General features: G+C 39.9%; 1 protein-coding gene across 1 annotated transcript in view; it reads left to right on the top strand.

Moving 5' to 3' along the window:
• Window positions 1-462: 462 nt before the first annotated feature.
• Window positions 463-27,633, top strand: part of sema4ba (sema domain, immunoglobulin domain (Ig), transmembrane domain (TM) and short cytoplasmic domain, (semaphorin) 4Ba) — a 53,591-nt gene continuing 26,420 nt past the window's right edge. Inside the window, exon 1 of the mRNA XM_022191349.2 lies at window positions 463-789. The gene's annotated coding sequence lies outside the window, so the exon portion shown is untranslated. The remainder of the gene's footprint in view (window positions 790-27,633) is intronic.

The following is a 27,633-nucleotide window of genomic DNA, read 5'->3' as shown; positions in this document are numbered from 1 at the left end:
GCCCAGTTTACATGGAATCATTGGGATCAGACGTTAAGCCCCAACAGTTGTACCTATCCGCTCGCAACTGCCGCAAGGAATCTCAGATGACCTTTTCCAGAGGTTGAATATCAGCATGCTTTGTGAGCACTGGTAAGCAAGCGCTGGTCACGCAATTGAATTGCTACACAGAATAGACACTGTGTGGGCTTCTAAGCACCGGACACACACTGAGACACACACACACAGGCAGTCTGTGCCCCAAAGGGATGAACCACATTATAGTGTGCATCATATTGTGTCTAATCTGACAACAAACCTCACTGATGGTACACATTTAAGAGCAGCTGATTTAATTATTTCATAGGTTTGACTCTAACCACTGAGGGCATTTTACAGTTACCAGATCATAAATATTAAATTTGGACTTGTGCATTCACTGAACAGAGCTCAGCAGTGACAGGGAGAGTGCTGCTACAAGGAGCACCTCCCTTCCTCCGTCCACTCCTCTCCCACCCTTCCACAGGCAGCCTATGATGTAATGTTCCTGCTGCTGATAGAGCAACCCCCTCTCCTGCCTTTTTTTTAAAATCTTTTTTTCCCCTCCCCTTCCGATTTGCTGCTGCTGCTGCTGCTGCTGCTCTCGCTGGTGCTGATAGTGGCGGTGGTGGATGCGTGCGTGCGATGCCGGTTCAGCCGCATCCTTGAGCATCTCTGGGGATCCCTGCAGAGCTTCTTTTCCGCTGTCACCACTTGAATGAGAGCCGCTCCTACTGAGCACCGCAAGACCTTGTCCTCCGCTGATAAAAGGTAATTCATCTGGCTCATGACAGAAGAAATTCATTAGGAAAAGAAGAGAGGGAGAGAGAGTGAAATAGGGAGTGATAGACAGAAGGTTGACTGAATGTCCAGTTAGCTGCTCAGTAAAATGGTCTGGTCTCTCAGAGCTACGGTGCTATAGATGCCATGGCAGTTGCTCCCTCAGTGTGCGTGCATGCACTCTAGTATGGTGTTGGTTTCCATGGTAAAGATGAGACGGATCCCCGTGCTGGCTCAGAGGTAATTCAGCATGTGTCGTGGAAAGCTACAATTACCTTTGGTGTGAAATGATTTCTCCTCTCCTGTGCGTTGTTTTAGAGATTTCAGTCGGGTTTTTTTTTTTCCTTTCAGTTACATAGTCTTCTACGAGACCGCAGCTCTGTTACACTTTTTGTATTTTAAAGAATAGATTTGCATCAGATAAGAATTTATCTTACTTCCTTTTGAACATTTGGCTCACTTTGATTCGTCTGCGCTACAAAAACTGGGCGTGTACAATGAGAGTCATGTAGCCGAGATGAGTGAAGCAGTGGGTGTTATCTGCATGCAGATTTTTGACTGCTTCAGAAATGAACTGCAATTTACAGTGCGAGATGCTTAGTCAAACACTTCTTTTTTTCTTCCCTTCACTGTCATTGTCTTTGAACAGGATGTGTAGTTCGTGCTCAGCTCCACAGTGGGATGGTTGTAAATGTACAGTAGTTTCTTTTTTCAGGAGTTGTTTAAGCTTAACGATATATCAGATGCTAAGTTAATATTTAATGTCTCATCTGCCCCACATGTAGATGGTCTTATAACTTATTCATCCTCAGGATTTTCCGTGTGTTTGAGTCATCACTCTTTTCAACTTCCTTTTGTCCAATACCATCCGTTTATCTCATCGGGTCACTTCCCTGAGTACACAGTGCATTAGGAGTGTAACACTTCTCCTTTGTGGTAATTGGCTTGATGAACTGACATGTCTGTAAATGATCATCACAGTAAGCCCTTTGGGATGAGGTTATATTCTAGAGAGGAATTCCTGCTTGAAACCAAGGTTACTTTATGGTTCTCTCATGGGGAAGCAGTCTGTTTGTACTGAAGGTAATTGGTAATTGAAGGTAAGCGGACTCACAGCATATTATTCATGAGCTAATTATTATTCTACATCAGATGGAAACAGACTAGCCACAGTGCACTAATTAATAGACATCTGAAAATGAAAGCACAGGTCCCACTTGTCATTTTCACCTTCCACAGCATCACCTGAAAGACGAGCTGACGTCACCACAGCAGTGGAGAGTTAAAATAAAGTCAAAATGCCTGTAGGGGACACGATTTTATATTTGACTTTGAAATTATTACCACCTCAGAAACAGATGATGTTAAATGTGCTGTAGGAAATCAAACATATAGAATATTATAGAAATAACTTATTTTTTCCCTACTTTTTGACTCAATTTTTAATATTTCATTTAATTTCATTTATTCTTTATTTCAGTCATTTGTAAAATAAAAAAATGTTTCATGTAAATACAGTCTCCAAACTAGAATGAAAGGGAGCAGAAAGAAGACGAGTCTTATTTTGTCTGCCCCTTTATCCCCAGAAATCAATTACAAAAAGCGAACTTAAAAACAAAATATATAATAGATAATATATTATATAAATATAATGTAAATTATGTTTAAAAGATACTTACCACATGTAGGTTTCTAACATAAAACTTGCTGTTTGATTCGCTTTTGGCCATAGTGATACTAGCACTTTCTCTGACTGTATAGTAGTTGTGCGGATGTGTTTAAAATGCATGTCATTTCTATAATTTATCAGTATATTTTATTATTTTTAGTGTTTAGTGTTTTACTTAATCAGTTAATTGTTTAGGCTATAAAGTAATCAGAAAACTGTAAAAATGTAAGTGAAATGTGAAATTATTTTGTCGATGGATGTTTGACCAACAGTCCAAAATTCAATCGTTTTCAATTTATTTGTTAATTTTAGGTTTCAAATTAGAGAAGCAGGTGTCTTAAAAAGTTTTGCTTGGAAAAACTACATAAACAATTAAATGTTCCTCAAAATCGATGCTCGATAATCTGATTAATCAATGATTTGAGTAACTGTTGTAGCTCTGATATTGTGATGTAGATACTAATTGGCACAAAACTCAATAGAGAAACTTTACTGATAAAACAACCAGACCTAAATTTCTACTTTCTACAGCTGGCGATATTAAAGCTAGATCTGCCACAAACTGTCCAGAAAAGTCTGTCGCTGTATAAAAGGTCATATCACCCATCCGTTTGCTCTGTGACATGAGTGGTGACAAATCATATCGCCATTGCTGGCTGCTAAATCAAATTTCTTGCTACGTGAAGAGAAAAAAACCCCCCCTCTGCTGTTGGACGTGGTTGTTACTGTATGTGGTAGTGGGCGGGTGTGTGGGGGAGGCAGACCTGAGGTGGAAAATGCAGGAAAGTTGAGCTGCTGCCACGGACATGACGGGCCACCTGAGGAGCATTCGAGCTGTTCACTCTTGCTCTGCTGAATTTCAAACAGGCCCACTTGCTTTGGAGCTGAGCCACTGGCGGTGGTTTGACAAACTGTTAGCCTAATAAATAGTCCGACAGTCGAAGGCATTACACATTAACATGTTTCTCTCTATATAGATAAACACAGATTAGGTAATGACTGCGGGGCCACAAGTTGCGAAATAGACGTGATAAGTCACACATACATTGTGATGATGTGGTGAACGTGTGATTGTAATGCCGGGAAGTCCAGTAGCAGTTTCAGACTGAGTGAGCAATAGATATACTGTGACACAGAGAAAATGAGCATGTATGCAAGTGTTTAATGAAAGGAGCGGGGGTGAGTCACAGTGATGGCTGAGCAGCTCTCACACACACCCCGGGGTTTGTTCACTGGCATCACCTCCCTGCCAGAGGGCACTCATCCCACAAACCCTCTCTGCTGGAGAGCTGCATGTGAGAGTAATGCCTTCCACTGTGTCATGCTGAGCCATCACAGCTTCATTTTTTTCCTTCCCCAAACAGACAAAAGCGCAGGATGAACAATTGCAGCATCCCACATACAGCAGCGTGTGTGAAGGAAGCCTGACTGATCATATGCTTAGGTGTATTACACACATGACGCCGCCACTCTCAGTGCCAAAGTGAGTCACTCATTTCAGTTGCGGCCACCTTGGTCGGTACTTTTCCATCTACCGGTAGTTTATTCACCTCTGCTACAAAAGATAGATTACAAATTTAGTTAATTAGCTATTGTTTAAAAGAATGAATACATAATCCACAATTTAATAAAGATTTAAAGTAGGGCTGAAACTAACTATTGTTTTAATACATAAACCAGTTAGCCAAGTAATTAGATTTTTACGAACAAATTAGATATTTTCTGCTCGAGTTTAAAAATAGGTTCAGATCAGCGTTACACAATATATTGTTTGAGTATCGACACTGCAAATGAGCATGTGCAGGAGTCATATAACAGGAAATTCAAAGTAAAGTAAGACAATTTAAGGTTAATACATCATAATACGACTTTTTTTGCTGTTTGATACACAAGGAAAACCCATACACTTCTTTTTTTCAGTAATTATTAAACAGAAGAAATATGATAGAACATCATTTACTCTGATTTAATGGTTCTTGAGACACTGATATACTTTTTCTCTTACTTTATTGAAAAGACTGGGAGTTTGGTGATATACAGGCCCCACATGTATATAGCAAAATGAGCGATGAACAGGTTTAGAAGCCCTGAAAAGTAAGATTTGGTTGCAAAAAAAGAGAATGCAACATGGAAGTATTTCAGCTACAGAAAGGATGATGCTTTCTGCAAACACTCAAAATTCTATCTTAAATTCTAATTTAGCTTTTAACCCAAGTTTTCAAAGATACTAAATATGTCCAGATAAATACTGATGACATCTGTTTAACATGGTGGCCGAGACATCCAAAATACTGACATTTTATGACATGTTCATAAAAAACACAGTGTTAGGTGTGAATACGAAAAAAGACGAAGTTGTAGACAGAGGAAGTAGATATAAATAAATATAAATCGAAAATCTAAATCAGATTTGACACTCCATTATAGCTTGTTTGGTATTTCTTAACAAGCAGATGCTGTCAGAGAGTGTGCATTAAGATGATTTTTAACAACCTTAAAGCTGTTAAATTGTGCCAGATCAGCACCACTGTTTCAGCCTGATGACCTGGTGTGAAAGCAGAGGCTGAAAAATCAGGTCAAACTGCAATTTTAAGAAGTACGAGGACAGCGAAAGGCCTCGACAAGGTAGTTGTGACTTTGGTAGTTGTTGAGCTTTAATGCTCAGAGCTAGTTTGTTCATTGGGGTTTTCCTTTTCGCTGGTCGCACCAAACAGATGCTTGAAGCAAGTGTCGGCAGTGGCCCCGCTGTTACTATGCAACTGCTGACAACCTGCGAGATGCACAGCGGTGTTTTTGCTAAAAGGTGAAATATTTTTCGCTTCTTGTTAACATTGGTTTTATTGCTGGAAACATGCTCAGGTCTCAGAGCTGTTGCGCTTCATTCCTGCTGGAAAAAAAGAGGGGAAAAGCACTCTCAGCGGAAAAGCATTTGATTGTCAGAAGGCCGTAGATGCTGGGGCTCAGCATGAAAGGACAGGATGTGGTAAAAGTTCAACGCATTAAAGCGTTATTGTGACTTTGTGTAGCTGTTATGATAAAGGCAGAGAAGATTGGAGAAGTCAATCAGTTTTTTAAATTATTTTTATTATCACAAAATCACAGTGTTTCAACACATTGGATGATACGGTGTTTACAAAAACATTACTGCAGTAAACCTGAGAATCATCTAATGTCAGTAAAACACAGGAGTGGAGTGGAGAGGTTTGTGCCAGCGTTTCTTCAGCGCTTCTGTCAGCCTCAGTGACTCCAAGTAGTGTAGTGCTGCTATCTGGTGTGTTTCCATTAAGCTAATATGTGAAACACGAGGGCTTATCACAGCGCTGTAATTCCTTCACTGTTCATTCATTTATATAGAATGACCTGTCAGCACTTCCGCTTGCTGTGCGTGAAACATGCAGAGGATGGAGAATGATCAAACCTGTGCTTTCAAGTGGTTCACTGCAATCAGAAAAGCTCATAATGTGTCACATATTTAAACGTAAAGTTATCAAACTGCACACTTCTTCTCCAGTAGACCTTACTTTATTCACTTTACCAAACATTTTCGGCTACATTGAGTGAGTCATGAGATTGTTTCTACCTTCTTTATATACGGTCTATGAGCTACAGATTAACATATATCCTATGTACTGTATACCAAATCATATTTTCATTATCAATTAATCCTGTGAACCCACAAAGAGTTTGTTTTTTTTCTTTGTTTTTTGTTTTGCTATTGTCACATTTTTACGCACTGGAGGTTCATTTATGACTGCAGTAGATGCCTGCATCTCTGTGGAACTAGAACAAAAATGGCAAGAAGTAAGGAGAACACAACATTTCTTCTGTGTAATACAACATAGTTATGTTGCCATAAATAATTAAAACATTTTTTAACTCAAATGTGTACAACATTTTTGCCAATACTGAAAAAATGGCCACTATAGATATTTTACTGCTTACATTTTTAATTTGTTTCCTATCTGCTGTGTGTAAACACAGCCTGCAGTTAAGCCTAAAAGCTTTTGAATTTTTGTCACGCAACTGTTGATCCCAGCTGAATCACTAAAGGTGTCCTGGTTGTGCTGATGAGCACAGAATTAGTTGTTTTTTACAGAATCTGGTCAGTGTAAATGGTTAATTTGGGGCCAATTTGTCAATTGGACAAGCAGAATAAATTCGTTTCAATGATTAATCACAATTTTAAGCTTAGATTTGGTTTATGTTTCAGATGGAACTGCACCTCATGAAAGATTAATTCAAGTACTAACAGAAAATAAAACGTTTCACAATTCTTCCATTCTGGTTCTGATTCATGAGAAATTTTGAAAAGAAAAATGCCCTTCAAAGTTTTGGGATTCAGAGGGTTAGAAAATTAATTATTTACATTTACAAAATACATACATTTCTAAGATAAATACAGATTACTATAAATATAAGAATATTAAATGTTATACATTAAATATCATTCAGTAAATATTATACCTGTTTCAGAAAATTCTCAGACAAGCACAAGCTTTCAAATGAACCTGTCTTCAGTGAATTTTCAACTCATTATACTCAAATTTATGGACAGCCAAATATCTTATAGTCATCCAACCCTTAATTGACTTTCTCATAAAAGTTAACTATTTCAACCAATGAACATGTCCATGGTTGGTAATTGGGGTGCACTTTGTGTCGAAGTCACGAGAGCAGAGGCAAATGAAAAGCGACATTTTGAGAACAGCCACATTAGCCGGGTCACAGGCAATGAGAAAGGCCAGTTTTTATCGGTTTGACGGGTCTGAGCCACGTGTTTAGACGTCTGCCAGAGGAGACCTTTGCGTGATATGAAGTGTTTACAAAGTGTCCCCTGCGTGGCAGTGGCAGGTGGTCCAGTTCAACCAGAGGTGTGTCACTCGTTCAACAGGGGCGGCGGTATCGGCCAACACAAGTCGTAAACAAGACATCCAGTCGAGTTTCCTCGCTGTGGCCTCCGAACGTCTCAGGTGGCTGCGTGGAATCTTGACTGTGCACAGAAACACTGAGCCGACATTCAGAATCCCAACACCTCAAACTTGGCATCGCGTCTCCCTCCTTAGCAGTTGCCTAAAGTGTATAATTAGCATCTGCTATTTTCGAAACAGGCGTCCCCGTCTCAACACCCCGCTATCTTACACTTCTCTCTATTTACCCTGGAAATATTTTTGGAGCAGGCATGTGAAGTTATTTGGTAACACTTCACTTTGACAAGACTTTTGAAACACTTTGGTACACATTCGCTGCCATATTATGAAAAATCTGCATGCACAACTTTCTACAGGGTGTAATCACATTAGAATAAATATTTTCATGTAGCATTTTAAGGCATTTATAATACATGAGTCTAAGCTCTGTTTGCAAAACAGAACCAGCAGTACGTGGTTCTTTGGAGCTGAGTGTCCCCTTTACAAGACATGAAACGTCCCCTTGTGAGACTTTATTGCATCACTTCTGTTGTACTCTCAGTGTCATGGCCTAAAAACATTGTTGGCCTGAAAACATTGTCCTTGCCACTTTTGTATCATTTTAGAGATACTTTGTGGCCCAACTTCACAGACAGGACACTTACTGTGCCTTTTAGTAGATTTCATTGAAGTACATTACAGGACATACCTATTAAAATAGCATGAAGTAGTTTCATTGTAAGATGAAATGGTTGCAACCGTTTCATAGTGTTCAATGTTTTTGTTTTGCAGTCAAAGTTTAAGTCAGATTGTGGCATCTGTGTTGTATCAGATTAAACTGGAAAATGGAAAGAATGTTTCCTATCAAGAAGTGAGCAAATGAACCTTCATGCTCAAACCTGCATGGTTGCACAATTTTCTCAGATGTACCATAAAACAAGAAAAGAAGTGTTCCTTTTGATCCACTGAGAAGTTCAGCGTTGTGATGGTTGTAAAAGATGCAGTAGGGACTTCACAGCGTGCAGCAGGCATACGGGGTTCTTAAATGACCGGTTGACACTGTCTCAAGTTTTTAATCAGGTAGAAAAAGCAAAACGGCTTTTCTTAAGCTAAGAAGCATTGGTGGTGTCTGTCAGCATTAAATGTTATCCAATTTTAAATTTGATGGCACAAGTAGAAGAAGGGAAAGGAAAGGGAACAATTATGCAGATATGATGGTATCTACATACTTGGTGTGAAATATACGCCAAAATACAACTTACTTTTACAGAACATAATATTGAAAAAATAGCACCCTCATATAGTTTGTCTCATAGAGGAGGGCCAACTCCATTGTTTACATGTAGCAGAGTATGTATCACAGCTGAGCAGACAGGAATGTAGAGTCAAGCTTTGTCTTCATTATTGATATATTGATATTTTGAACTTTTTTCTTCCTAAAAGTGGTATCAGCTCCAAAAAGTGGGATACTACATTGACTTTAGAGTTGGTGATAATCTTTGGTGATTTGTACATGTTGTAAAAAATGAGAAAAAGAACCCCAAAATGAGTCGTTACATTGATCAGTTTCAAGCTCATACATCAATAAATGACCTCTTAGCAGATTTTTAAGGCCACATGCCTTAAATTTTAAGATATTTACCTTCTCTCTGATACAAAATGCAAAGTAGTTATAGGATGACTGTACCTTAAGACAGAGAGGTTTAGTTTATTTTCTGGTAGCTTGAAGTTACTGCTATTTGGGGTCACTGAAGCCTGACTTTGTAGTGATGCAAGCAGCTGGCTGAGAGACAAACATCTGCAGTCGGAACTAACTTCCAGCAGAGCTAAATGACAAATTTTTCAGAGGTACGTTCAATGTGATAAAGCCTTTGTCATTTACTGTCTTTTAGCATTCTAAATTCAGCCATGTAATGTTACATTAAATAGATATTTCTCTTTCAGTTTGAGAGATAGATTAGCAATCTATATAAATACAGTCATCATCTGATTGTATGTTACTCAAAAAAAATCTTTTCCAGAGTTAGTGTTTTTGTTCTGAATCCCCTCTTAATCCTTTCAGTTTCCTTCTGGCCTGTGGATAACAGATAGTATCTGCACAGCTGCACAGCTGTTGCTCAGCTGAAGAGAATAATGCCTTAAGGCTTTATTCATGTTACGCCGAGTCACGTAGACTCTTTCATTTTGTTATAATGAAACAACCCAAATAACGTCAGTAAACCCACACAGATACTGTAACTATCATCATGTGGAAATTTCAGTCATAAGGTTGTGACTAGTTAGTTAGTTCTTCTTCTTCTTCTTCTTCTTCTTCTTCGTCTTCTTCGTCTTCTTCTTCTTCCCACACTCTCTCACATATCCAGGTGATTAAAGGGAGTATGACGCCATTGAGAGGCTACCAGAATGAAACGCACAGTATACTTGAAAAATATGATGGACTTCTCTGGCTTTAAACATTATTGGAAACATTTTTTTAGAAAATCTAAGCACACAAGTCATCAAGATGTACAAAATTGGTCAATTATTTTTTTTAACATTTTATGGAGAAATTATTCATATTATGCGTATAATTCATTCAATATAGAGGGGAAAAAAAGCCCAAAGGAAATTGGCTACCTTTTCATTTGAAAAGAAATGTAGTTTCTATAAAAAATTAAATAATGCAGAAATTAAAGTTGCATAATCTTTATGTTCTTCTTATGTATTCTTTATGTATTAGATATTATGTTCTTCATTCATCTCTAGTTTTTGGTTCTGATCGCTAAGCTGCTACAAGCTGTTTAGTATTTAGTTTCTGGATCTTGAAAGTTAATGATATGGCACCGTATTTTGGAGTATATAAGAAGGCTGTAAAACCTCAAATCTGCTATCCGGCCATTGATTGATTAGTTAGCTAGAAGCCAATAGTTTTCTCTTTTTACAACATGTAGAAATTGTCAAAGATCATCACCAACACCAGAGTCTGTCCAGTACTAGATTTTAGAAGTGAAGAGAGACTCACTAAAAGTCTGAGTGAAATCAAAACTTGCACAGTGGCAGGTCAGAAATGAATCATTATCATGCTGTAGAAAAGTCCATCCCTTGACTCATTCCTCTCATCCCTCCCTCCCTCCCTCCCTCCCTCCCTTTCTGAGTGTGTGATGGGAGGAGCTCTGGTTGGTTGAGTGGCCACAGTGAGGCTGTAGTAGGACTGTGTCAGAGAGACTGAGAGCGTGGACCTGCGGACTCAGAGCTGTCATCCAACACCGCTTCAAACTCTGCTGTTTCTGTGGATTTTCTTCTGACGTTTTCCCCGAGGAGGAATTAATCTGTCTTGCGCGTCACCTAAAGGAAACCTGTTTTAGATCTGAGGAGAGTTTTTTGTCTCACAGCTGACTGGGACAGAACGTAAGTAGTGCTGTTACAGAGACTACCCTTGTGTTCATTAACTGTGTGGTGCTGTGGCTGCATGAATCATTGATGTGAGCGCGCTGCAGTTCTGGTTACCTATTGAAATGATGCCAGGATAACCTGTCATTTCCCTATTAGAGATGTATAAAGTTTTTATGAGCCAGCCAGTGTGGGGTTTCTTGTTAGTCTCTTTCTTTAAAGGGAAAAGTGGGTGTGAGCTGACACGAGACAGCCCTCTATCCTCTGCAGTAGGTCTTTATCGTAAGGTGATAGCAGGGCAAAGGGGTCATTAAAGACCCACTCTGAGAGCAAGCTTCTGGATGTGTGTGTGTGTGTGTGTGTTTTCAGTGCTTGTATTTCATTGTCATACCCTCGCATTAAGGGATGTTGGTCTTATTTTCTTCAGAATCACAGCTATTTACCCGGGTATGTTATATTTTAAGGCTTGCTGGCTTGTGTGTGTGTCTGTTGCAGCAGAAAAAACTCTTTCATCTGAGGTACAACTTATCACTAGCGTGTGGAAGAGGGGCCTCTTTCCACGGATAGCGAGTTAGCGAATGTGGTAGCAAGTGCACACACACACACACACACAGACACACACACACACGTCCTCTCCACAGCTGGGAAACTGTGAGGACTGTGGAAAATCTGATGGGCGTAAGCAAGAAAGAATATAAATATCAACACAAATTTTCAACAGACTGCGGTTTTGATGTTTGAGAGCCGGCGCTGTGAAACTCAAGTACTTTTTCTGTATCCTGACACTGGACACGGGTCCATGATGTGATGCTGGAACGACACAGAAGCATCAGGTGTTATTGTTTGAAATTCAAATGTGTCACCCACACACTGCTGGCAGCACAATCAACACCGGTGCCAAATTGTCAGGAGTGTGGGTGGTAGTTAATGGATAGACACCATAAATGGAAATGTTTGACAAAAGTCTGCGAGGTCAAGATTTCTATTTATTCCTATTTGCTTGTTTTTGAGTGTGTAGTCTTTACTTGAAAATCTCACACGCAAACTGATTTGTAAATCAATAAGAGAGATAATTAGTTATTTTACATTTAAAGGTTAAAAATGTAATGACGTGTGTCTGAAAATCTTACATTACATCCTGATTGAAAATAGGATTTCTGAATATGCAGCTAGTGCTCATTTAAGAACATATTCCGATGGATGCTAAGTTTATAGTTTATCATTTAGGGTTAAGTGTCTTCTACTTGTGTAAATGGCATATTTTATTACATCTGACTGTGTTCGCCTCAGGTTTATGAGTACAGAGGCATTATCTGTGTTCAAAAGATACATTTCTAAACAGCCTTTTAGTGTCAAACTCTGCACATTCATCATTCTGCACGGCAAAGGTCAAACATCCAAACGATGTGACAATAAGCAGAGCATATTTTGGAATGACGGGCAGCTTTTACATCCTCAGTTCCTCTATGTTACCCAAGAGAAAAATCAGCATCACTGTCATCTTATATAGCCTCAAGAAAACTTGATATCCCTCTCTAAAGCCTATCTGTGTCCATCTAGCGGATAGCCAAAGGGCAGCTGGAGATGAGAGATAACCCTCCCAACCAAGCTTTCACACAGACACAGATTCTCAAGTGATCAACAAACACCCAACAGAACTGGACAAAAAATGGGAGCTTTCATGAATCCTTGAGAACGCTTGATTATTCCACAAGAGGGTAGAATATAATGGACTGCGCTGTCACATTTGTGACAGAGAGTTTTCCTTTTATGGCCTTGTATATGGAGATTCATCTGTCTGCTGTAGGAGAAAAGCTCGTCTATGCTGACCTTGGCCTGCTGTTTTCTTTTGGTTTGATCCACAAAGAAAACAGCTGGCAGTTGCATTCTGGATACCGGCGGCCTTGACAATGAACTGCCTGTATGATGCTGTCAGAGAAGCTTTGGCTCGTTGGTAAAGCATGGTGCCTGTTACATCAATAGCTCGAATCCAGACTTCACAAAATCTAATTTACGACATGGTGATAGTTACTCGCAGAACAAGCCTGACTTAACTGGAGCGCTGAAACATTCCTCTGCAGTTTGAAAGAGTATTTGATGCAGTGCGGTAGTACATCAAGTCTGCTGAGAGGAATATATGCGAGAAAAAAAAGGTTAAATTATGTGATTCTGTGTTGTGAAGCAGCTCAAAGCAGTGAACAACCTGTTGCACACTAGTGGAGAGCAGACATACAAGAAAGAGATTGTGCTGCACACTGTCTTATCACAGATTAATCCCCTATGCTGGCCCCATGCACATTTCTATTCTGTCAGCATAACCCAAGGGTATTTTCTCAGCATTAGGCTACTCTGATCCTTCTTCTTCATCTGTTTATATAGTTGGGTTGACTTTCGCCCTGTCATTTTGGGAGAAAGGGAGAGAGAGAGAGAGAGAGAGAGAGAGAGAGAGATTTTCCATTTTTGATTTGCTGTTGTGTTATTTTATGTTTTCATTCCCATATGGTTTGGTGTCACAAATGTTTGTGTTTGAATTGCATGCCACTAACACAAGTTTACACAATGCATTACCACTGAACTGGTCACAGTTCACAGAGTAACAGTTTACATTTATGCCTCCAAGAAGGAATTCGCTGGAAGTGCATTCAGCCAAAATATTGCATGCTGCACTCAAAGACAAGATCTATGCTTACTGCAGCAACTAACATGGGTAAAATAAAAGCACAGTCCTGGGATGCAGTGTTGTCTCCTCTAATTACTCTGCAGAAGAGTGATACAAATACAGAGGGCTTTATGTTTGACAAATTTTAGTTTGTTGGAACCCATTCAATTGCTATCAACTTAATACATTTGTACAATGAAGAATGGAAAACTCAAAAAGAATGGAATTACTTTGCCAAAACTACCGTGTATACTGGACCCTGAGCAGTACTGGATTTTAAGAGGGTAAAAAAATACTTGCTTTATATGTGTTAAAGTTATATTGCAAGGGGAAAATTACGGGATCAGTGTTTATTAACTTTCCAGAGAAGTATTTGACAAACTGCCTGGTACCTACTGTCTGCTCAGCTCTGATGCATACTCTGCTACATGTGCTGCTGAGTGTTATTGTGGAGTGGAGTCAGAGTTGCTCTGCTGGACAAACAATGTGATGATACCATTTTAAATGAAACCAAGCCTCATTTTCTGCATTATGGTCTGTAAAAGAATGTTTTCATATCAGACAACATATATGCCGATAACAAAATATCTGCGACAGATGATATCGGACAATAATATCAGGCAAACTTTATATTGTTTGGGCTCTAATATATATTTGCTCCATTTATAAGGCTTCACATCCTGCTATTTTTTGGGAGGATTATGAGTGGCACTGACTGAGGCTGTCTTGTTTCTTTGATGAAATAATTTCTACCACAAACTTGTCCTTTCAGTCAAATAATATGAGTTGTGATTCTCACATTTCCTTGCTGTTTGTGACCTTCTCACCCATGCTGCCTTAGAAGTGCAGATTCAGAGGTACTTTCTGACCTTTGAAAAGGCAGCTGACAAAATAATCTCACCACAACGTCCATACAATGGCTGTTCTGGACCTTTTAATCACATATTCTTCAGATGCTGTGATTTTAATCTGACTTCTATTGTGTTGCTGTTTGTGCTGACTAAAATGAGTGAGAAAGGGGTTAATAGCTGCGGCGCAGGAGGGAGGGGTGGGCTGCGGAGTGGCCAGCCACTTGTAACCTAAAGGTTAAACACAGGCCTTCTGGGAGTCCTATTACTGTGTACTCACTGATGGGAACTTTGCAAACATGCATTCTGGGAGCGCAGCGGGTTCCTCTGTTTATTCCCAGTGTAGGACTGTGCCATGATGTGGGAAATGACTGTGGATATGGAACACGGCCAGATCTCTGTGCTTTTGCTCCGGTGTCACAGAGACCATAGGATCTGCCTTTGAACCCGTACGAAACGGGCATCAAAACACGTCACACACTAATGAAGCACTCCGGGACCTTCCCCTTGCACATGCAGCGCTTTATTTAAACTGTACACAACCCTTTGAAACAGCTTCGCACAACCATGTGGGGTATGTTTACATGCCGGTGTGAGAATTACAAAATTGTCTTTTCGGGGCGCGTTTCCATCACCCTTCACCTCACACCTGTTCCTCTTGCATGTTACATGTTTAATAATAAAGTTCTATTTTTGCTCCCAAAGCTATGTACCTCTGCATTCCCAACACCGGAGCTACCTTGAGATCACATACGGCTAATACATCACGTTGTTGTTACTGGTCGAATGTGTTTGTATGCTTCCCGACACGAGTACGAGAGCAGGTCTGATGATTGAATCAGCCTCCGACTGAGCCTTGTTTAGCAGCCCTTCCCTCCCCCACTGCTGTGATTTGATATCTCTGAGCATTCCAGGTTGTGCCCTTTACTCCGCTAATGGTGCCACTGACCCTTAAAGACATTCCTGCCGTAGCTCTCTGATCACAGAAGTCTAATTGCCTCATTGTAAACAAGCTGTACTTTCTTTTAATATTAATGCCCAGCGCCCTTTTTATTGAGAAGCTTTTTACAGCAAAACATTTGATGCACATTAGCGGTCGAAACACTTTGATTGACGGACAAAATTGCTCCACAAATAGTGTTAGGTGGGTCATTGGCTGAAAGTTATGAATGAGAAGCGTGCGACGGAGGATGACGGTGAAGATGCTGGTGTTTAGTCATTTCATGCCCTGCTAAAATCCAAAAACAGTACAGGGGGAGGTCACTGTGCACCTTTATCCCTCACAAACACTCCTCACTTGACTGACCTGGAAATATGTAATGCTACCTGCTCTGTTTTCTGCTTCTTGCCCCCTGCTTGTGTGTGAAATAGCCCAGAGCTAGAATATTATACACTCCCTTGCCCCCGAGTTTTTCATGAAACACAGGCGAAATGTGACTTCAGTTTTTTTTGTCCCCAAAATCTTTAGCCGTCAGAGTTTTTTTTTTTTTGGGGGGGGGGGGGGGCCCTCTGACAGTTTTTGAGCACTTGTGCAGAAGTGAAAAAGTACTTCTTGCTCAAGTTCTCTTTCATTCTCCACTATTCATGTTTGCAGTTGAATAACACATCACGAATACCTCTGAGGAGCCAATTATACCGGGATTGTCATAACTCTTTATGACAGCAGCTTTTTCTTTCCTTGTGTGGCCCTTCACAGCACTTTTGCTTTCAGACGTCTGCTAACAACAGGTCATACAAGGTAGTTTGTTTCTTTGACAACCCAGATATTCCCACAGATCTTTCAAATCTGCTGTTTTCATTTTTAAATCTTGTACAGACTGGTCCCTCTTTTTGACACGCTAACCTGATCTCTTTTTCTCTTCGCTTTAGTTCCTCAACTGTCCAAGTCCAGGAGATGGAAATAGAGATAGAGGAAGAGGGTTAAATGGAACAGAGACCACAGGACAGCAGCAGACTAAAAGCTTCCTGTGGCAGAGCCGAGTGTAAGCCAGACCTGGCAGACAGGCTGGCAGGGCAGATGTTTTAGGTGAGAGGCACAGTAGATAGCAGTGTCTGAATAATTCATCAGATTGGATTGAAGATGTGATATATTAAGACACAGCACACAAGGCATCTTATGGCCTCTTTCAGCACTTTTTTCAGTGCAGCATGAGTGGCTGCAGGGCTCAGATCCCCCTACATCTCTGCTTTCTTTCTGGCAGTTATCCACCAGAGTCTGGGCAGTCGAGGAGACAGTTATAGATGTGCTGGCTCTAGGTCTAGCGAGGCCTCCAGACATCTGGAGGGGATGAAGCTGTTCAGCATGCAGGTGCAGTTTAAGCTCACAGGAACTAGCACTGTTGATGCTTTTTTTCCCCAGTATGACTTACCGGGTCTCACTGGTTTCGATGACAGAATGGAGCACGCAGATGCTTTCTAGAAACACAGAAATACCCTTCACAGTAATAAGATTTCTTAGTGAGACACGTCACTGTCCATACTTAGAGTCTTTTAGCTTCGTAACTTAACAGAAACTTACTTTGTGAAACAGAGAAACATCTTCTGGTCTAAATTCAGGACTCTCTAGTGGTCGACTTCTCTTTGTGTTTAGTTTGTGACACAAGCAAGGCAAGTTTGTTTACTGTCATTGCTCAAATCATTGACCTTACATCTTATAGTTTATAAATAATGGGATGAATCGCTTGCTTGCCTGATAGTGTCGTCACAGTCCAGCGTCAGCAGTGTCTTCGGTTTGCGGGAAATGAGTGACTTTGGAATTCTCGTGCTGAGTAATTGTTTATTATCACGAGATTTCAATGTTTTTCTTAACCAGTTATTTACTTTATTTAATTTACTTTTTTAATGTTGAACCATCAGAGGGGCTTTAACTTCCTTTGGATTATACTAACATGCATCATTGACTTGGATAGTATGTTTTTTTTCCCCCTGCTTTACTCAGAACTACATCTAAAAGTTTTATTCTTAACTCTTGAATTTCACAACAGAGTGCCTTTCTGTGATTGCCACATAGTCAATCAGCTCTTGCCTAACTTGTGAAAGTAGGTGAATATGTCTGAGGACATGCTGTGTGCTCTGATAGCACCATGAAGAGGCTCAGCTTTCTAGTAACACATCATTTCACCTCCATCTCCCCATGACATCAGCTCCCACCTACATGCTTCCAGCTCTGAGGGTTTGGGCGCCGCACAGACATGTCAGGACTCTGATTGCATCTCAAGCACACACTGTGTGGGTTTTCACTGCCAACACAAAGGTACATGAACTTCAAGGGTCCTTTTTATGTTCAGGATGAAACTCCACTTAACTAACAGGTGAAGGCAATTTGGCATCAAAATCTTGTGAAGTGTGGTGCAGTTCTACTGGCTTTTTGTTCTTTTTCTTAAAATGCTGTTTTTCTAAAGTGAAGTAATTTATACCATCTGCACAATGATTAGCAAATCATGTGATATCTGCCCGTATACCTGCAGCCAAGCACACTGAACTGTGTCATCTGATAGTTTGCTAATCCCCTTATTATGCTTGTCTGGTTAAATAGAACAGTCAGTCAGCCATTAAATCATCTAGCCCAGGGATCAATGTGGGCCCCATAATTTTGCTGTTTGCAAGACAGTGTGCAGTGCAGTTTAAAGAGGCACGGGGAAAAATGTGAAGCACACATGTGCAAAACTAGATCTAAACTGAGCAATGCTGGCTTGACAGATTTGCCCTTGTGTGACTGCATTAACATTGCCTATAGGCTGATGCTCTTGAGTGACAAGAGCTCATCAACCACGTATGGTTTTACCAGATGCGTTGCCCTCATAGGTCAGATCTGGTCGTCTAGGATGTTGGATTTCAATGATTGGAATTTACCCCAAATATCATTGTCCTAAAGGATTCACAAGATGGCTTGGATGACTGGGATACCAAGGCTTAAGTGACTGCTGAAGACTCGGAGCAAGGAATGTGCAACTTGCTATTGATCTTTACTAAGTGAGGTCACTTTGTGTGGGGGGCAGCTGCCCTCACTCTCAGACCCCACATAAAGGGAACAGGCTACCCCCACACAGATATTTTAATGTGGTCTTATATGCCACATAAAGGAGTCAAAAAAGTGGTTTGACTTGCATTAGATATCAACTTTAAGGACATGTTGAGGACTGGAGCCAGAGATGAAATAAACCAGTATAACCACAGGCATATGAAACCTGATTTTCCATATTTGCTGGCTCAGGATCATTTGTTCACCATTTGTATAGTCTTATCCCATGAACTTGATTTTGAGAGTATTGCACAGCTAGTCTTGGTGTTGTTAACAGACTTTCAATTTCCCTCAATGTTTTCACAGAACACTGCGTGCCATCTGCATCTCTCAAAGGAGGCCTTTTGTCTTACTGAGGATTTTTTTCTGCAAAAGCAGTCTATACTTAATGTCATGTTTAGAGTTTTGAATGCTTTAATACAATTTTTGCAAGCCTGCAAATATTGTAAAGTAACAGACGTCCAAATTATTGTTCATATTGAAAAAAATAACCACATAAAGAGCACAAATTTCATCTTGTAATCTGGCTAGGCTCACAGGGCGTTTGCTTGAACTTGGGCCATCGTAGATCAACTTTAGTTTGCACACAACTGGATTAAGCTCTAAGCAGTTCTCACAGGTGTCATTTTAAATAGGCTGTTCAATAGATGATTGAAGAGTGAACATGAACCTGATTACATCTGCTTGAATGAACACATCTGTCCCTGGGCTGTCAGTGATCTTTGCTTGTAATATGAAAAAAACTGTATCAAAGAAACACATGAAACTTTCCATTTTTCCCCACAAGGTTTAAGTGCTTTCAGGAGGCAGTAAGGTGCAGCATGAGCTTGTTCAGGCTTTGCTAGATCATTATTAGTGCTGAAACTATTAGTTTGTTCATGCGGAAATTATTTGATAGAAAGTGAGTTGATTATTAAATTTTGTGAAAACGTCATTCTCTCTCTTTAGTATTAAATGAATTCTCTGTATGAAGAAGACGTGTAAAACCTTGAGCGGTGTGTCACTACAAGGGTGATGATGTGCTTTTTAGACTCTGAACTCTTACATTTCGTTGAAGGCTGCTCTGTGTGCATGTGGAGAAGTGGATATTCTGAGCCTTTTATCGGTCTTACGCAGTGATGGATGTGTGCAGCTCTTTGCCCAATGGCCTATAGCCTGAGCTTCTGTTTAAGCCTCTAAGCTACGGGAATGCATGCAGCTTCTCGCTGTGGACATCAAGGAGAACAGCCACGCCGCTTTGTTTACAGCCTTTCATGGATGCCACACCAGCCTAATCAATTTCAAAGAGGACAAATGTTTCAATGCATTGTGTGCTGATTGAGCGGTCCATGAATTTACATGGGCAGCAAATATTAATGCAACACATTATTCCTCTTTGTCCGCCAGCTTGACCTACATAATAACTGTGACAAATGTTTGAAACTGAAAGTTTGCTTGTCTTTTTCTCTTCACGTACGACTGCTTTATCTGGTAATGAGTTTATATTTTGCAGTTTCTTTACACAGGAACATTCTTTACATACTCTTTTAAGCTCATTTGGTTTTTTGTTGAGACATACAACTCAATCAATCGTGGCTGTCTGTAGTCGAGTAAAAAGCTGCTCGTCATTGACAGGAATAGGTATGATATCATTTAGAAATAAGGATAAGAGCACACTTTTTCCGACAGTCTCTCCAGGGACACATTGATATTGTTGCTTGGTGTTGTATGAATGAAATGTGCCACAATAGTTGTGTAAGAAAGGGGAGTAATGCAGTACAACGTGAAGTATGTCAAATTGTCGGTTTTGGAAAATTACAGATACCAGGTGACAGACGCACCTCCTATCCAGCGTTGTAAACGTGTCAGGGTGGGCTTAGCTGACATCATCTGACATGCAGTTCAGACACAGCAGAAATCCTGCTTAATACTTATGATATTTAGAGTAATGTCACCATAACATATATTATTTCTCCAAAATTACACCCTCAGCATGCCATAGGTGTGTTTCACAGGCTTATCTATGACGGCAAATAAAGTTCATGGAGGTAAACAAGAACAAGCCCAATACAGCACCTTAGGTAGATGCCAGTTATCGCACTCACTCTATCAGAGCCAATATTTCACTCTCGCAAATGCAGATGGAATTTTATTGCAAACAAGTGGAGACATTTCGAACGGGACTGAGTGTTTCAACAGGCCTGACCCACTTACAGCAGCCAGGGCTGAAACATTTCCTCACCTGTGTCTGGCAGCGGCCAGGAACCCTCATAAAAACAGGCCCTTCGCGGAACAGTATGATACAGTGTGTTTTTATTCCTGTCATAAAATAGTCATTGATGAATTTGTTGCTTTTCCTGGCCTCGACTGCATATGGTCCCACAGACTGTTACTGTCAACCCACCGTTTAGCAGAAGACTTTGACGTAAAGCTCTCATCAGCCTCGTCACAATACTGCAGCATGGACATACATGAGATGGTAAATGTAAAACTTCTTAATGAGTATTATCAGGTCACAAATGGAGTTTTCTAGCTGCAACTCTGAGTACGAGGGAGTTAAACAGGATCTGTCTGCAGGTAATAGATTTGTCAGCATGTGGTGCAACACACCCCAAAGGCAAATAACTGTGCAAAAATAAATTCACATAATAATAATACTCAAAACTATGCTCTTTAACAAGTCAAAACAAATACCTCTAGAGAATGAATCCTCAGTTTGCACTTAATCTTGGCTATCATTACAATAATAAAATTATTTCAAGCACAAATCCATAAGTCATTCAAGATTAAAGCACAGACTCTGCTTGTCGAGCACTTGTGTCCATCCTTTTGATAGCAATATTTATGAAAGTATTAATATGTTTTCTAATATTAACAGTAGCATAAACAATTGTAGTGTAAGCAGTAGAAGCAGTGTGTTTCAGGGCCATTCCTCCAAATGTTAGGAAAAGACGAACACCTTTTGTAAGGAGATGATAATCACTTGCAGATGCATTGAATGATATGACAAATTTTATCCCCTGAAAATGTACAACACGAGAGTAGTTTACCGCACAAGTAATCATCTAATGGTTTAAAATGCTCAAAGCTGATGGCTGGTACGCAAAAATGGGTTGCCAGCTTAGTACCTGTAAGGTGTACTTTGATAAAACTGAATAAAGATGTAGGTGTTTCCTTTCCCAGCAAAAAAGGGTGTGACAACAGCAAAACAGACTGGAGAAAAGAAATAGGCCATTTCAGCAAGATCAACAGTGCCGGCTCCTTCCTAAAAGTGGATCGGCTTACACTGAGTTTTTGAAAAGAGTGCAGAGAGAAAGAAAAGTAGAAACTTATGCCAATTCCTTCTCAGTCCCTCCGTTTTTGTCATATTTGAGGTTTTATTAACAGCAACACATTAATAATTTTAAGCCAAGTTTATGCTATCTGGTGTGTTTTGACAGGGGAGCGTTGGCCTAAAGCGCAGAGTAATAACAGATAAGGAACCAGGAGAGGAGAATGGCTTTCACCTGGTATAAAGATCTCATTGAATTTTGTAGATGAAATCAGTTATTCAAGCGATTTCTTTCTCCATACAAGTTTTAATACAGATATTAGAGTTTGATGAGGAGAGAAGCAGTAAGAAAAGGTGTCTTTGTCCTTTCATTTTCTTCTCTTCGTCCTTGCCTCTTTCAGTATTAATGCACTTTTCCATGGAGCCCCTGCTGCTCTTCTTTCACTCACTTTGACACTGATAGTGATAGCAGGCCTGGTGACAGACCCAGCTCCGCTACTTTACATTTCATCAGCAAGCTGCTTCTGCTGGCTCCACATCTGTTATGGAAATGTGTGCAGAGGGGGAAATGGAATGAAATGGAATATCGTTTCACATATTTTCACTTCTGAGACAGGGCTGATTTAAGCACTTGTGTAGGTTTCAAAGACAGAGGTGATGAAATATGCTCATCCACTTTCACAGCCATATATTACATTAATTTATCAATACACTCTTAGTTCCTGATAGCTTCAAATTTGGTGTGTTTGAGGAATTCAGCACTTGTGATAAAAATTTACAATTTCTGACCGTGTGTCACAAGCCCCAGAGGAGAAGCCAGCTTGATGAATTTAACTCCCCTGAACCTTAAGTTCAAAATGTCCCCTATCTCTGTTCAATAGTTTAATAAGATTTTAATTAGGCAATTAAAAGTCTTTGGAAAGCATATGGTCATAATTACTGCTGTATGGTTCACTCAGGGATGAATGAGCCATTAATTATTCTTCGCTGGGTCTGGGGACTGGACTTAAAATGGGTCGAGCAGGAAAGAGAGGGTGTTTCTTTAGACATCACAGTCACTATTTAGAAATGCAGACTTGTAGATTCACATTAACTGGGGGAAAAGTGTGTGGCGCCAGCTTTTTGTCGATCCATCACTGAGTTTGTGCCTCAAGCTCTTTGCCAATTGTTGGAAGCTACTAGTTACTGAAACAAAGTTGCATCCTTAAAACAAGAAATGTTCAAGACTTGGCTAGAAAAGCTTCACCTAATTGAAATCATTCAACTACAAATCACTGTCACGCCCATAAACTGCAGCTTTAGTTCCAAAAATTTCCATTTTATGGGATAAAAAGTATATTAAATATAACTACAAATTCTTTGTAAGTGTAGCTTTGTTGTATATCTGTCTGTAGATGTGGAGAAATGTGTATTTTAAGCCAAATAGGAAATGCCTAATTTTGCCACTAGTTTATTTTTACTGGTTTCAAGTCTAAAATACAGGCTACTATTGGAATTTTTATGAAGCAAAGTTCAAAATCTTCACGGTTTGCATTCATTATTATACAGACTCTTATGTCTTAGGTCATATGTTTTAAAAAAAATTAATACTGTGTCTTTGCTCTTATTTTGAAATAGATCCTCTACTGTATTAGCAAACAAGTCTTGTCCGTTAAGCTGGATTTTTCAGGTAGTTACACAACAGTTAAACCTGACTGCTACTGATTGTGAACTTTGTCACTAATCTCTGGCTGAAGACTAACTTGTGAGGTGCAGCCCTTTGTAATTTAGCCCTCTTCTCTTAAACTCATCGAGCTCCTGGATCATCAGTTTTAACAGGAGCTGCTTAATTGGTTTTTCAGTCATGATGAGTTGGGAAGTCAGAATACCCAGAAAGTCCTGCGATGACGCACGAATCACTCTGAGCCGATACTGGTGATTTATGATAAAGGTGCTGTCATGTGTTACTCATAGACAGGTATCTTTAGACCGGAACAAGTAGTTTCACAATAACGTGAGAAGGCTGTAGGACCAGTGCAGAAATGTGTCAACAGTGTACGCCCACACTGCTCGACCGGTGAATCAGCCACTCTGTCCATATCTGCAGGCGTACTCCTCCATTAAAGCCTCTCTGACAGATGATATCCTCCACATCTAACATCTGCTCCGTGGAGGTGTCGAGGCGGGCAGGAGGGGAAGTGCAGGTTGAAGGCCACATGTGGGAGCTTGTGGCCGGGGTTATCCAAGGGGGGTGACGTTAGTGGTCAACGTGTGCATGCGTACAGGTGGCTTCTTTAGATAAAAGCCATGCCACAAGGTCACATTTATTAATCAACACTTTTCCAGTCAACAGACTGTGTGTGGAATCCAGCAAGCCTTGACCCCTCCTACTCGACTCAAATAGCAAATGCTAATGGTGGAGCCACCTGTTTCAGCAGCGCTGCTATTTATAATACTCACAGTCTTTAAAGTAGTGCTATCATTGGGCCGGCTTCGTCATTCACTGATATATAGTGATATTTTTACTGTACACCAGGAGCTCTATAACAGGAAATGACTGGCAAAGACTGCTGGGAATGTCCCTGCTTGGTTAATTATAAAACTTAGTTCCTCTTTTGTGACGGGATCTACTATAAAGTGCTTTCATAGTGACGGGCAGATAGTTTGATATTGTAAAATCTATTTTGAATCACAGGTTGAGCTAATTATGAAGACTTATAGTTTATGTAGACAGAGTTGCATATTTGCAGAGTTTTATTCTTCCTTCAACAACATGTTAATGAATCAGGCCCTTTCTTGTGACCAAATCTCACCCTATTCCCGGCAGAACCTCTTACTGCTTGATTTAATGACCTCTTCCCCTCCCCAGCTAATTATTTTCACTGCGAGGAGTGGACTGTCAGAACTGCTGCTGCTCCTGATAGAGATGATGAAGCTTTTGGACTATAACTCAGTAACAACTCTAAACCTCCATCAGTTTCCATTGGGGATATCCCTGCACTTTTAAATTCAAAGTTTGATGAAAAATAAAGATACAAATATGACAGTTTGCAATATATTTTTATTCTAATTCAAAGACATTACGCAGGAAGGCAGAAAAGGACAAGAATGAAATTTAAAAGGCTAAAACTGTGTTTCAGTGTTAATCTTGCGCTTTATTTTAATAATCTATTTAGTTATTTATTGTGACGAGCAGTGAAATCACTAATCAGTTGAACTGTATCATTTTTTAATTGAATGCATTAATTATAAAGAAATGAAAGAAACATTTCTAATTCATTTGTCAGACTTTGGAGTTCACAAAGATCAATTTCATTATCATGTCTTATATAAATATATAGAGATAAATAGCTTTGATTGAATCTGGGTGAAGAACCAAGAAGAATCGCGCCCTCCCACTAATAAAACTGAACGTGTGCCTTTGATTGGATGCGCTTTAATCCGCAGTAAGCATTTTGCAAAAGAAATGATTCTGTCGAACTGATGAGGTTGATGTGTTTCTGGAAGGATTTAGGAGGAGATCATAGACGGAGAGATGGGAGAGTATCATCCATAGCCAGAGCACACTATCACGTCTGTGTAGAGAGTGAAAGGGATGATTCAGTTTATGCATCATGCAGGAGAGAGCAGTGAAGTGCAGAGTTGCATATAGATTTCTGTGCTGTCAGAGGGGCCCTTGTTCTCGTACTCACGCTGAGTCGAACTCCCTCTACATACCTCAGCCGGATTCATGCGGGCCTCTTTTTCTGGCTGTCACACAAAACCAGAATTAATGTTATCTCCGAGGCTTGGTGGTCAAGTAGTGGTTCACTTTGAATCGCTCCTCACAAAGGACACTAATGACGCTTATGCTCGCCCACCTTGACTATTACATGTTGCCATCCGCTGACATCACGTAGGCAGCTGGCAAGATTATTGTCCAGAAACTTCTGACGGGGACTGAGGTTGGACTTTTGAAAGCAGAAGCCTTTCATTACCTGGTCTGCTTTTGTCATCAGGATCATTAAGAGTCCTTTCCTGGCTGCTGGAGGCTGAAACTCTTCGATGTCCAGACACTTTTGATTATTTTTCCTTTTATAGCTTTTGCAAATCTGCCCCCTGCCCTGGTGGAAACGGAAATAATTTTGATCCGAATACTTAAGTTTTAAAGACTTTTATTGAAATCCTCTTTCACACAAATTAACTGTGAGGAAAAAGACGTAATTTGTCCTCCGTTTCACGAAATATTCCTCAACAGTATCCTTGATTAAATTGACAGAACGGGCCTGATCTGCATGCTTGTCTCAGTTCTGCTGTTGAAATAAACGTCTTTGTGGCTTGTTCTCGGGTCTTTATCACGGCCTTCCTGCTCCTCCAAATGTCATCTGCCCGGCTCAGATTTGGAGATGTCTGTGTTTGTAAGAAGCGTCAGACTACTTATTGACTAAGAGTCAAGATCCCGTTGATAGAAACCAGGAATAGCTTCACTTGCTACCTTCTCCTATTGATTGCCATACCTCGCATGAAACTGAATCTCCTGTTGGTTGCATTTAGGGAGCTCCCTGTGGCAACTGTAGTGGAGTATTTGCAGTTGTAACTGGGATGTCTGTCTTGAGTTTCCCTTCATGTCTCACTAAGGTCAGTTAATCAGTGTCTGTGAATTGCCCCATAACTCCATTACGAGTATAATCTTGTGGCTTTGTTCTGGTGTTTTCTCAAGAGTGCGTATACACGTTGTGGACAAAGGAGTTAGCCAGCATAGACTTGTAAATGAAAATCCAACAGCTAAAAGTTAAATGGCAGTTTTCTATCTTGATGTCAGAATAACTGAGAAGCAGGAATAGAGAGATTTTAAACGCTTTCTTTGGCTTTTGACAATTTTATCTCCATAAAATTCTCATTGCAACTGAGAGCAGGAAGAGCTAAAGCTTCTATGACCTGTGGGAATCAAAATCTTTCACAGTGTGAGTGGTTTTAATGCATGTACACCATTTCCTCCTACTCAGTAATGAAACTAAAGTTAATCCGAGGAAAACTGCAGGACAGAAGCTCCTGTAATTCTTGTAATATGAGCCGTTATCTGGGCGTCACACCTTTCCTTTGTCTTGAAGGTTTAACAAAGATTTCCGAGAAATCTCTGCTTTCTTTTCACTCCAGTGCAGAGCACAAAAGAGCGAGTATGTGCAGTTCGATATGGAGATTATGGCTTTTGGGAGCAGCTGACACTGTCAAATTAACCTGACCGGAGCATTGTGCACAAACACACCCCACACTGAAGATTATTCATGTTGTATTCTGTTAATGCTCACTGCAGTGGTACCACTTGCATATTCCTATGAACAGAAACCGAAAGCAGATGTGCTTGAGACCCACTTCTGGAGAAAGTAGACTTTGGTTTTACACTCAGAGTTATAAAAGGTTGTATAACTGCTGTATACTTATAGTAATAATAATAAAGACACGTTTATGCTCAGCAATGGTGCCCATTATAACCAGTGAATTGGTATTTGCACTGTATGGGACCTTCCATACAGGTTAGTATAAATTCAAAGTGCTTCATAAATGTTTGACCAGGTAAGACAGTACAAATACAGGGTAACGATATGACAGTAACACTCATGAAAATAGAAATGATCAATATATAAAATATAACAAAATATAAATTTTATTAACCCTTTCAATCCCAAGCAGGTTTTTTCTCCTGTTACATTGCTAGTTTCTGTGGGCTCATTTTTCACTTCAACAGAAAAGTTTTACACATCTATGGAAACAGCACAACCATGACGAGAAGCAGAGAGAACTGAAACACCATAAAAAGAAAGCAAAAATGAAAGTTGAATGTCTTTGATTTTAATTTTATTTCATAATTTTGTTTTTTCAGTTTAAACAAATGCCCACAGTTGTTACTGATAATTGGGGAAAATAGTGACTCTGTATAGATATTTTACTACTTATATTTTTAAATTAGATCAGTAATCGTCTCTTATCTGCTCTGAGTAAAAACAGCGTGGAACTTAGTTGAAAAATTCTGATTTTTTTTGTCACATCACTGTTGTTTTGGAATCTGATTGGAGCAAAAAGTTTACTTTTGTTGAATTTTAAAATGAGGTATGGCTATGTGGAAGAAACATTTTGATGAAATGTTGCCGTTTTA

The sequence above is a fragment of the Acanthochromis polyacanthus genome, chromosome 8, assembly GCF_021347895.1.
Source record: "Acanthochromis polyacanthus isolate Apoly-LR-REF ecotype Palm Island chromosome 8, KAUST_Apoly_ChrSc, whole genome shotgun sequence".
In the NCBI taxonomy this organism is placed as follows: domain Eukaryota; kingdom Metazoa; phylum Chordata; class Actinopteri; family Pomacentridae; genus Acanthochromis; species Acanthochromis polyacanthus.
Note: the sequence above shows the minus strand (reverse complement) of the source record. Positions and strands in the feature narration are given on the sequence as shown.